Source organism: Coregonus lavaretus (genome assembly GCF_964263955.1).
Source record: "Coregonus lavaretus genome assembly, chromosome: 16".
NCBI lineage: Eukaryota > Metazoa > Chordata > Actinopteri > Salmoniformes > Salmonidae > Coregonus > Coregonus lavaretus.
The window spans coordinates 46,807,749-46,815,328 of NC_140003.1; the positions used below are offsets into that span (position 1 = coordinate 46,807,749).

The 7,580-nt window shown below is 43.9% G+C and overlaps 1 long non-coding RNA gene across 6 annotated transcripts; it reads left to right on the forward strand.

Annotated features, from left to right (window-relative positions):
• Window positions 1-317: 317 nt before the first annotated feature.
• LOC311143737 lies at window positions 318-5,974 on the forward strand. 6 transcript variants are annotated; one of them, XR_014614440.1, is made up of 5 exons: window positions 318-2,745; window positions 2,788-3,231; window positions 3,545-4,996; window positions 5,075-5,550; window positions 5,623-5,974. It is a non-coding gene; the product is annotated as an uncharacterized lncRNA (long non-coding RNA). The 6 variants fall into 6 exon arrangements; XR_014614441.1 differs by having other exon boundaries at window positions 5,075-5,396; window positions 5,459-5,974; XR_014614442.1 differs by having other exon boundaries at window positions 5,075-5,132; window positions 5,165-5,974.
• The last annotated feature ends 1,606 nt before the right edge of the window (window positions 5,975-7,580 follow it).

Consider the following 7,580-nt stretch of genomic DNA (forward strand, 5'->3'; position numbering starts at 1 on the left):
TAGGTTAGTGTGTGTGTAGGTTAGTGTGTGTGTAGGTTAGTGTGTGTAGGTTAGTGTGTGTGTAGGTTAGTGTGTGTGTAGGTTAGTGTGTGTGTAGGTTAGTGTGTGTGTAGGTTAGTGTGTGTAGGTTAGTGTGTGTGTAGGTTAGTGTGTGTGTAGGTTAGTGTGTGTGTGTAGGTTAGTGTGTGTGTGTAGGTTAGTGTGTGTGTAGGTTAGTGTGTGTGTAGGTTAGTGTGTGTGTAGGTTAGTGTGTGTGTAGGTTATTGTGTGTGTAGGTTAGTGTGTGTAGGTTAGTGTGTGTGTAGGTTAGTGTGTGTGTAGGTTAGAGTGTGTGTAGGTTAGTGTGTGTGTAGGTTAGTGTGTGTGTAGGTTAGTGTGTGTGTAGGTTATTGTGTGTGTAGGTTAGTGTGTGTAGGTTAGTGTGTGTGTAGGTTAGTGTGTGTAGGTTAGTGTGTGTGTAGGTTAGTGTGTGTGTAGGTTAGTGTGTGTGTAGGTTAGTGTGTGTGTAGGTTAGTGTGTGTGTAGGTTAGTGTGTGTAGGTTAGTGTGTGTGTAGGTTAGTGTGTGTGTAGGTTAGTGTGTGTAGGTTAGTGTGTGTGTGTAGGTTAGTGTGTGTAGGTTAGTGTGTGTGTAGGTTAGTGTGTGTAGGTTAGTGTGTGTGTAGGTTAGTGTGTGTGTAGGTTAGTGTGTGTAGGTTAGTGTGTGTGTAGGTTAGTGTGTGTAGGTTAGTGTGTGTGTAGGTTAGTGTGTGTAGGTTAGTGTGTGTAGGTTAGTGTGTGTAGGTTAGTGTGTGTGTAGGTTAGTGTGTGTGTAGGTTAGTGTGTGTAGGTTAGTGTGTGTGTAGGTTAGTGTGTGTGTAGGTTAGTGTGTGTAGGTTAGTGTGTGTGTAGGTTAGTGTGTGTAGGTTAGTGTGTGTAGGTTAGTGTGTGTGTAGGTTAGTGTGTGTGTAGGTTAGTGTGTGTGTAGGTTAGTGTGTGTGTAGGTTAGTGTGTGTAGGTTAGTGTGTGTGTAGGTTAGTGTGTGTGTAGGTTAGTGTGTGTAGGTTAGTGTGTGTGTAGGTTAGTGTGTGTGTAGGTTAGTGTGTGTAGGTTAGTGTGTGTGTAGGTTAGTGTGTGTAGGTTAGTGTGTGTGTAGGTTAGTGTGTGTGTAGGTTAGTGTGTGTAGGTTAGTGTGTGTGTAGGTTAGTGTGTGTGTAGGTTAGTGTGTGTGTAGGTTAGTGTGTGTGTAGGTTAGTGTGTGTGTAGGTTAGTGTGTGTGTAGGTTAGTGTGTGTAGGTTAGTGTGTGTAGGTTAGTGTGTGTGTAGGTTAGTGTGTGTAGGTTAGTGTGTGTAGGTTAGTGTGTGTAGGTTAGTGTGTGTAGGTTAGTGTGTGTAGGTTAGTGTGTGTGTAGGTTAGTGTGTGTGTAGGTTAGTGTGTGTAGGTTAGTGTGTGTGTAGGTTAGTGTGTGTAGGTTAGTGTGTGTGTAGGTTAGTGTGTGTGTAGGTTAGTGTGTGTAGGTTAGTGTGTGTAGGTTAGTGTGTGTGTAGGTTAGTGTGTGTGTAGGTTAGTGTGTGTAGGTTAGTGTGTGTAGGTTAGTGTGTGTAGGTTAGTGTGTGTAGGTTAGTGTGTGTGTAGGTTAGTGTGTGTGTAGGTTAGTGTGTGTAGGTTAGTGTGTGTAGGTTAGTGTGTGTGTAGGTTAGTGTGTGTGTAGGTTAGTGTGTGTGTAGGTTAGTGTGTGTAGGTTAGTGTGTGTAGGTTAGTGTGTGTGTAGGTTAGTGTGTGTAGGTTAGTGTGTGTGTAGGTTAGTGTGTGTGTAGGTTAGTGTGTGTGTAGGTTAGTGTGTGTGTAGGTTAGTGTGTGTGTAGGTTAGTGTGTGTAGGTTAGTGTGTGTGTAGGTTAGTGTGTGTAGGTTAGTGTGTGTGTAGGTTAGTGTGTGTGTAGGTTAGTGTGTGTAGGTTAGTGTGTGTGTAGGTTAGTGTGTGTAGGTTAGTGTGTGTGTAGGTTAGTGTGTGTAGGTTAGTGTGTGTGTAGGTTAGTGTGTGTGTAGGTTAGTGTGTGTAGGTTAGTGTGTGTGTAGGTTAGTGTGTGTAGGTTAGTGTGTGTGTAGGTTAGTGTGTGTAGGTTAGTGTGTGTGTAGGTTAGTGTGTGTGTAGGTTAGTGTGTGTAGGTTAGTGTGTGTGTAGGTTAGTGTGTGTAGGTTAGTGTGTGTGTAGGTTAGTGTGTGTGTAGGTTAGTGTGTGTGTAGGTTAGTGTGTGTGTAGGTTAGTGTGTGTAGGTTAGTGTGTGTAGGTTAGTGTGTGTGTAGGTTAGTGTGTGTAGGTTAGTGTGTGTGTAGGTTAGTGTGTGTGTAGGTTAGTGTGTGTGTAGGTTAGTGTGTGTAGGTTAGTGTGTGTGTAGGTTAGTGTGTGTGTAGGTTAGTGTGTGTAGGTTAGTGTGTGTGTAGGTTAGTGTGTGTAGGTTAGTGTGTGTGTAGGTTAGTGTGTGTGTAGGTTAGTGTGTGTAGGTTAGTGTGTGTGTAGGTTAGTGTGTGTGTAGGTTAGTGTGTGTGTAGGTTAGTGTGTGTGTAGGTTAGTGTGTGTAGGTTAGTGTGTGTGTAGGTTAGTGTGTGTAGGTTAGTGTGTGTGTAGGTTAGTGTGTGTAGGTTAGTGTGTGTGTAGGTTAGTGTGTGTGTAGGTTAGTGTGTGTGTAGGTTAGTGTGTGTAGGTTAGTGTGTGTGTAGGTTAGTGTGTGTGTAGGTTAGTGTGTGTGTAGGTTAGTGTGTGTGTAGGTTAGTGTGTGTAGGTTAGTGTGTGTAGGTTAGTGTGTGTAGGTTAGTGTGTGTAGGTTAGTGTGTGTAGGTTAGTGTGTGTGTAGGTTAGTGTGTGTAGGTTAGTGTGTGTGTAGGTTAGTGTGTGTAGGTTAGTGTGTGTGTAGGTTAGTGTGTGTGTAGGTTAGTGTGTGTAGGTTAGTGTGTGTGTAGGTTAGTGTGTGTGTAGGTTAGTGTGTGTGTAGGTTAGTGTGTGTGTAGGTTAGTGTGTGTAGGTTAGTGTGTGTGTAGGTTAGTGTGTGTGTAGGTTAGTGTGTGTGTAGGTTAGTGTGTGTGTAGGTTAGTGTGTGTGTAGGTTAGTGTGTGTAGGTTAGTGTGTGTGTAGGTTAGTGTGTGTGTAGGTTAGTGTGTGTAGGTTAGTGTGTGTGTAGGTTAGTGTGTGTAGGTTAGTGTGTGTGTAGGTTAGTGTGTGTGTAGGTTAGTGTGTGTGTAGGTTAGTGTGTGTAGGTTAGTGTGTGTAGGTTAGTGTGTGTGTAGGTTAGTGTGTGTAGGTTAGTGTGTGTGTAGGTTAGTGTGTGTGTAGGTTAGTGTGTGTGTAGGTTAGTGTGTGTGTAGGTTAGTGTGTGTGTAGGTTAGTGTGTGTGTAGGTTAGTGTGTGTGTAGGTTAGTGTGTGTGTAGGTTAGTGTGTGTAGGTTAGTGTGTGTGTAGGTTAGTGTGTGTGTGTAGGTTAGTGTGTGTGTAGGTTAGTGTGTGTGTAGGTTATGTGTGTGTAGGTTAGTGTGTGTGTAGGTTAGTGTGTGTAGGTTAGTGTGTGTGTAGGTTAGTGTGTGTAGGTTAGTGTGTGTAGGTTAGTGTGTGTGTAGGTTAGTGTGTGTGTAGGTTAGTGTGTGTAGGTTAGTGTGTGTGTAGGTTAGTGTGTGTGTAGGTTAGTGTGTGTAGGTTAGTGTGTGTGTAGGTTAGTGTGTGTAGGTTAGTGTGTGTGTAGGTTAGTGTGTGTGTAGGTTAGTGTGTGTAGGTTAGTGTGTGTGTAGGTTAGTGTGTGTGTAGGTTAGTGTGTGTGTAGGTTAGTGTGTGTGTAGGTTAGTGTGTGTAGGTTAGTGTGTGTGTAGGTTAGTGTGTGTGTAGGTTAGTGTGTGTAGGTTAGTGTGTGTGTAGGTTAGTGTGTGTGTAGGTTAGTGTGTGTGTAGGTTAGTGTGTGTGTAGGTTAGTGTGTGTAGGTTAGTGTGTGTGTAGGTTAGTGTGTGTGTAGGTTAGTGTGTGTAGGTTAGTGTGTGTGTAGGTTAGTGTGTGTGTAGGTTAGTGTGTGTAGGTTAGTGTGTGTGTAGGTTAGTGTGTGTAGGTTAGTGTGTGTAGGTTAGTGTGTGTAGGTTAGTGTGTGTAGGTTAGTGTGTGTGTAGGTTAGTGTGTGTGTAGGTTAGTGTGTGTAGGTTAGTGTGTGTGTAGGTTAGTGTGTGTAGGTTAGTGTGTGTAGGTTAGTGTGTGTGTAGGTTAGTGTGTGTGTAGGTTAGTGTGTGTGTAGGTTAGTGTGTGTAGGTTAGTGTGTGTGTAGGTTAGTGTGTGTAGGTTAGTGTGTGTGTAGGTTAGTGTGTGTAGGTTAGTGTGTGTAGGTTAGTGTGTGTGTAGGTTAGTGTGTGTGTAGGTTAGTGTGTGTAGGTTAGTGTGTGTGTAGGTTAGTGTGTGTAGGTTAGTGTGTGTAGGTTAGTGTGTGTGTAGGTTAGTGTGTGTGTAGGTTAGTGTGTGTAGGTTAGTGTGTGTGTAGGTTAGTGTGTGTGTAGGTTAGTGTGTGTAGGTTAGTGTGTGTGTAGGTTAGTGTGTGTGTAGGTTAGTGTGTGTAGGTTAGTGTGTGTAGGTTAGTGTGTGTGTAGGTTAGTGTGTGTAGGTTAGTGTGTGTGTAGGTTAGTGTGTGTGTAGGTTAGTGTGTGTGTAGGTTAGTGTGTGTAGGTTAGTGTGTGTGTAGGTTAGTGTGTGTAGGTTAGTGTGTGTGTAGGTTAGTGTGTGTGTAGGTTAGTGTGTGTGTAGGTTAGTGTGTGTAGGTTAGTGTGTGTAGGTTAGTGTGTGTGTAGGTTAGTGTGTGTAGGTTAGTGTGTGTAGGTTAGTGTGTGTGTAGGTTAGTGTGTGTAGGTTAGTGTGTGTAGGTTAGTGTGTGTAGGTTAGTGTGTGTGTAGGTTAGTGTGTGTAGGTTAGTGTGTGTGTAGGTTAGTGTGTGTGTAGGTTAGTGTGTGTAGGTTAGTGTGTGTGTAGGTTAGTGTGTGTGTAGGTTAGTGTGTGTAGGTTAGTGTGTGTAGGTTAGTGTGTGTGTAGGTTAGTGTGTGTGTAGGTTAGTGTGTGTAGGTTAGTGTGTGTGTGTAGGTTAGTGTGTGTAGGTTAGTGTGTGTAGGTTAGTGTGTGTGTAGGTTAGTGTGTGTAGGTTAGTGTGTGTGTAGGTTAGTGTGTGTGTAGGTTAGTGTGTGTGTAGGTTAGTGTGTGTGTAGGTTAGTGTGTGTGTAGGTTAGTGTGTGTAGGTTAGTGTGTGTGTAGGTTAGTGTGTGTGTAGGTTAGTGTGTGTAGGTTAGTGTGTGTGTAGGTTAGTGTGTGTGTAGGTTAGTGTGTGTAGGTTAGTGTGTGTGTAGGTTAGTGTGTGTGTAGGTTAGTGTGTGTGTAGGTTAGTGTGTGTGTAGGTTAGTGTGTGTAGGTTAGTGTGTGTAGGTTAGTGTGTGTGTAGGTTAGTGTGTGTGTAGGTTAGTGTGTGTGTAGGTTAGTGTGTGTAGGTTAGTGTGTGTAGGTTAGTGTGTGTGTAGGTTAGTGTGTGTGTAGGTTAGTGTGTGTGTAGGTTAGTGTGTGTGTAGGTTAGTGTGTGTAGGTTAGTGTGTGTAGGTTAGTGTGTGTAGGTTAGTGTGTGTGTAGGTTAGTGTGTGTAGGTTAGTGTGTGTAGGTTAGTGTGTGTAGGTTAGTGTGTGTGTAGGTTAGTGTGTGTAGGTTAGTGTGTGTGTAGGTTAGTGTGTGTGTAGGTTAGTGTGTGTGTAGGTTAGTGTGTGTAGGTTAGTGTGTGTCAGTATTCAGGGCAGCTGTAAGCAATAGGCTGGGTGTTGTGTGATGCCTTGTCATTGACTTTTACTTCAACCCCAACAGCTTCCATCAATGTTAAAGTGGAAAATGCTAACTTCTCGACACCATGTGTCAATTTAGCTGATTCCTGCAGATCACCTTGCAGTTGAATTGAACCTCCCTCTGTAGGTTACTTTGAACTGGAAGCCCCTCCAAGCCCCTCCAAGCCCCTCCAAGCCCTCCAAGCCCCTCCACCTCATCAGCCCTTTCTTCCAACATCAGAATACCCCTAACCTAGTCCGCAGAAGTTAATAGTGAAATACAGCAGTGAAGTTAGTTGACATTTCTTGGCTGCGTTTCATCCCAGAAAGAGACGTTCTCTCCCATCTGACCTCTCACACAATGGGAGATTGTCTCCTGACACCTGATCTAAGGTCAGTTTGTCTTATCACCTCCCGGTGGTAAAGGTTAGGAACAGGGCAGGTGAAGCTGATGTTAGATCAGTGTTCAGCTTGGTATTCACCTGAGGCTCCTGACAGCTAACAACAATATACAGTGGGGGAAAAAAAGTATTTAGTCAGCCACCAATTGTGCAAGTTCTCCCATTTAAAAAGATGAGAGAGGCCTGTAATTTTCATCATAGGTACACGTCAACTATGACAGACAAATTGAGGGAAAAAAATAATCCAGAAAATCACATTGTAGGATTTTTAATGAATTTATTTGCAAATTATGGTGGAAAATAAGTATTTGGTCACCTACAAACAAGCAAGATTTCTGGCTCTCACAGACCTGTAACTTCTTCTTTAAGAGGCTCCTCTGTCCTCCACTCGTTGCCTGTATTAATGGCACCTGTTTGAACTTGTTATCAGTATAAAAGACACAACCTCAAACAGTCACACTTCAAACTCCACTATGGCCAAGACCAAAGAGCTGTCAAAGGACACCAGAAACAAAATTGTAGACCTGCACCAGGCTGGGAAGACTTAATTTGCAATAGGTAAGCAGCTTGGTTTGAAGAAATCAACTGTGGGAGCAATTATTAGGAAATGGAAGACATACAAGACCACTGATAATCTCCCTCGATCTGGGGCTCCATGCAAGATCTCACCCCGTGGGGTCAAAATGATCACAAGAACGGTGAGCAAAAATCCCAGAACCACACGGGGGGACCTAGTGAATGACCTGCAGAGAGCTGGGACCAAAGTAACAAAGTCTACCATCAGTAACACACTATGCCGCCAGGGACTCAAATCCTGCAGTGCCAGACGTGTCCCCCTGCTTAAGCCAGTACATGTCCAGGCCCGTCTGAAGTTTGCTAGAGTGCTTTTGGATGATCCAGAAGAGGATTGGGAGAATGTCATATGGTCAGATGAAACCAAAATAGAACTTTTTGGTAAAAACTCAACTCGTCGTGTTTGGAGGACAAAGAATGCTGAGTTGCATCCAAAGAACACCATACCTACTGTGAAGCATGGGGGTGGAAACATCATGCTTTGGGGCTGTTTTTCTGCAAAGGGACCAGGACGACTGATCCGTGTAAAGGAAAGAATGAATGGGGCCATGTATCGTGAGATTTTGAGTGAAAACCTCCTTCCATCAGCAAGGGCATTGAAGATGAAACGGGGCTGGGTCTTTAAGCATGACAATGATCCCAAACACACCGCCCGGGCAACGAAGGAGTGGCTTCGTAAGATTCATTTCAAGGTCCTGGAGTGGCCTAGCCAGTCTCCAGATCTCAACCCCATAGAAAATCTTTGGAGGGAGTTGAAAGTCCGTGTTGCCCAGCGACAGCCCCAAAACATCACTGCTCTAGAGGAGATCTGCATGG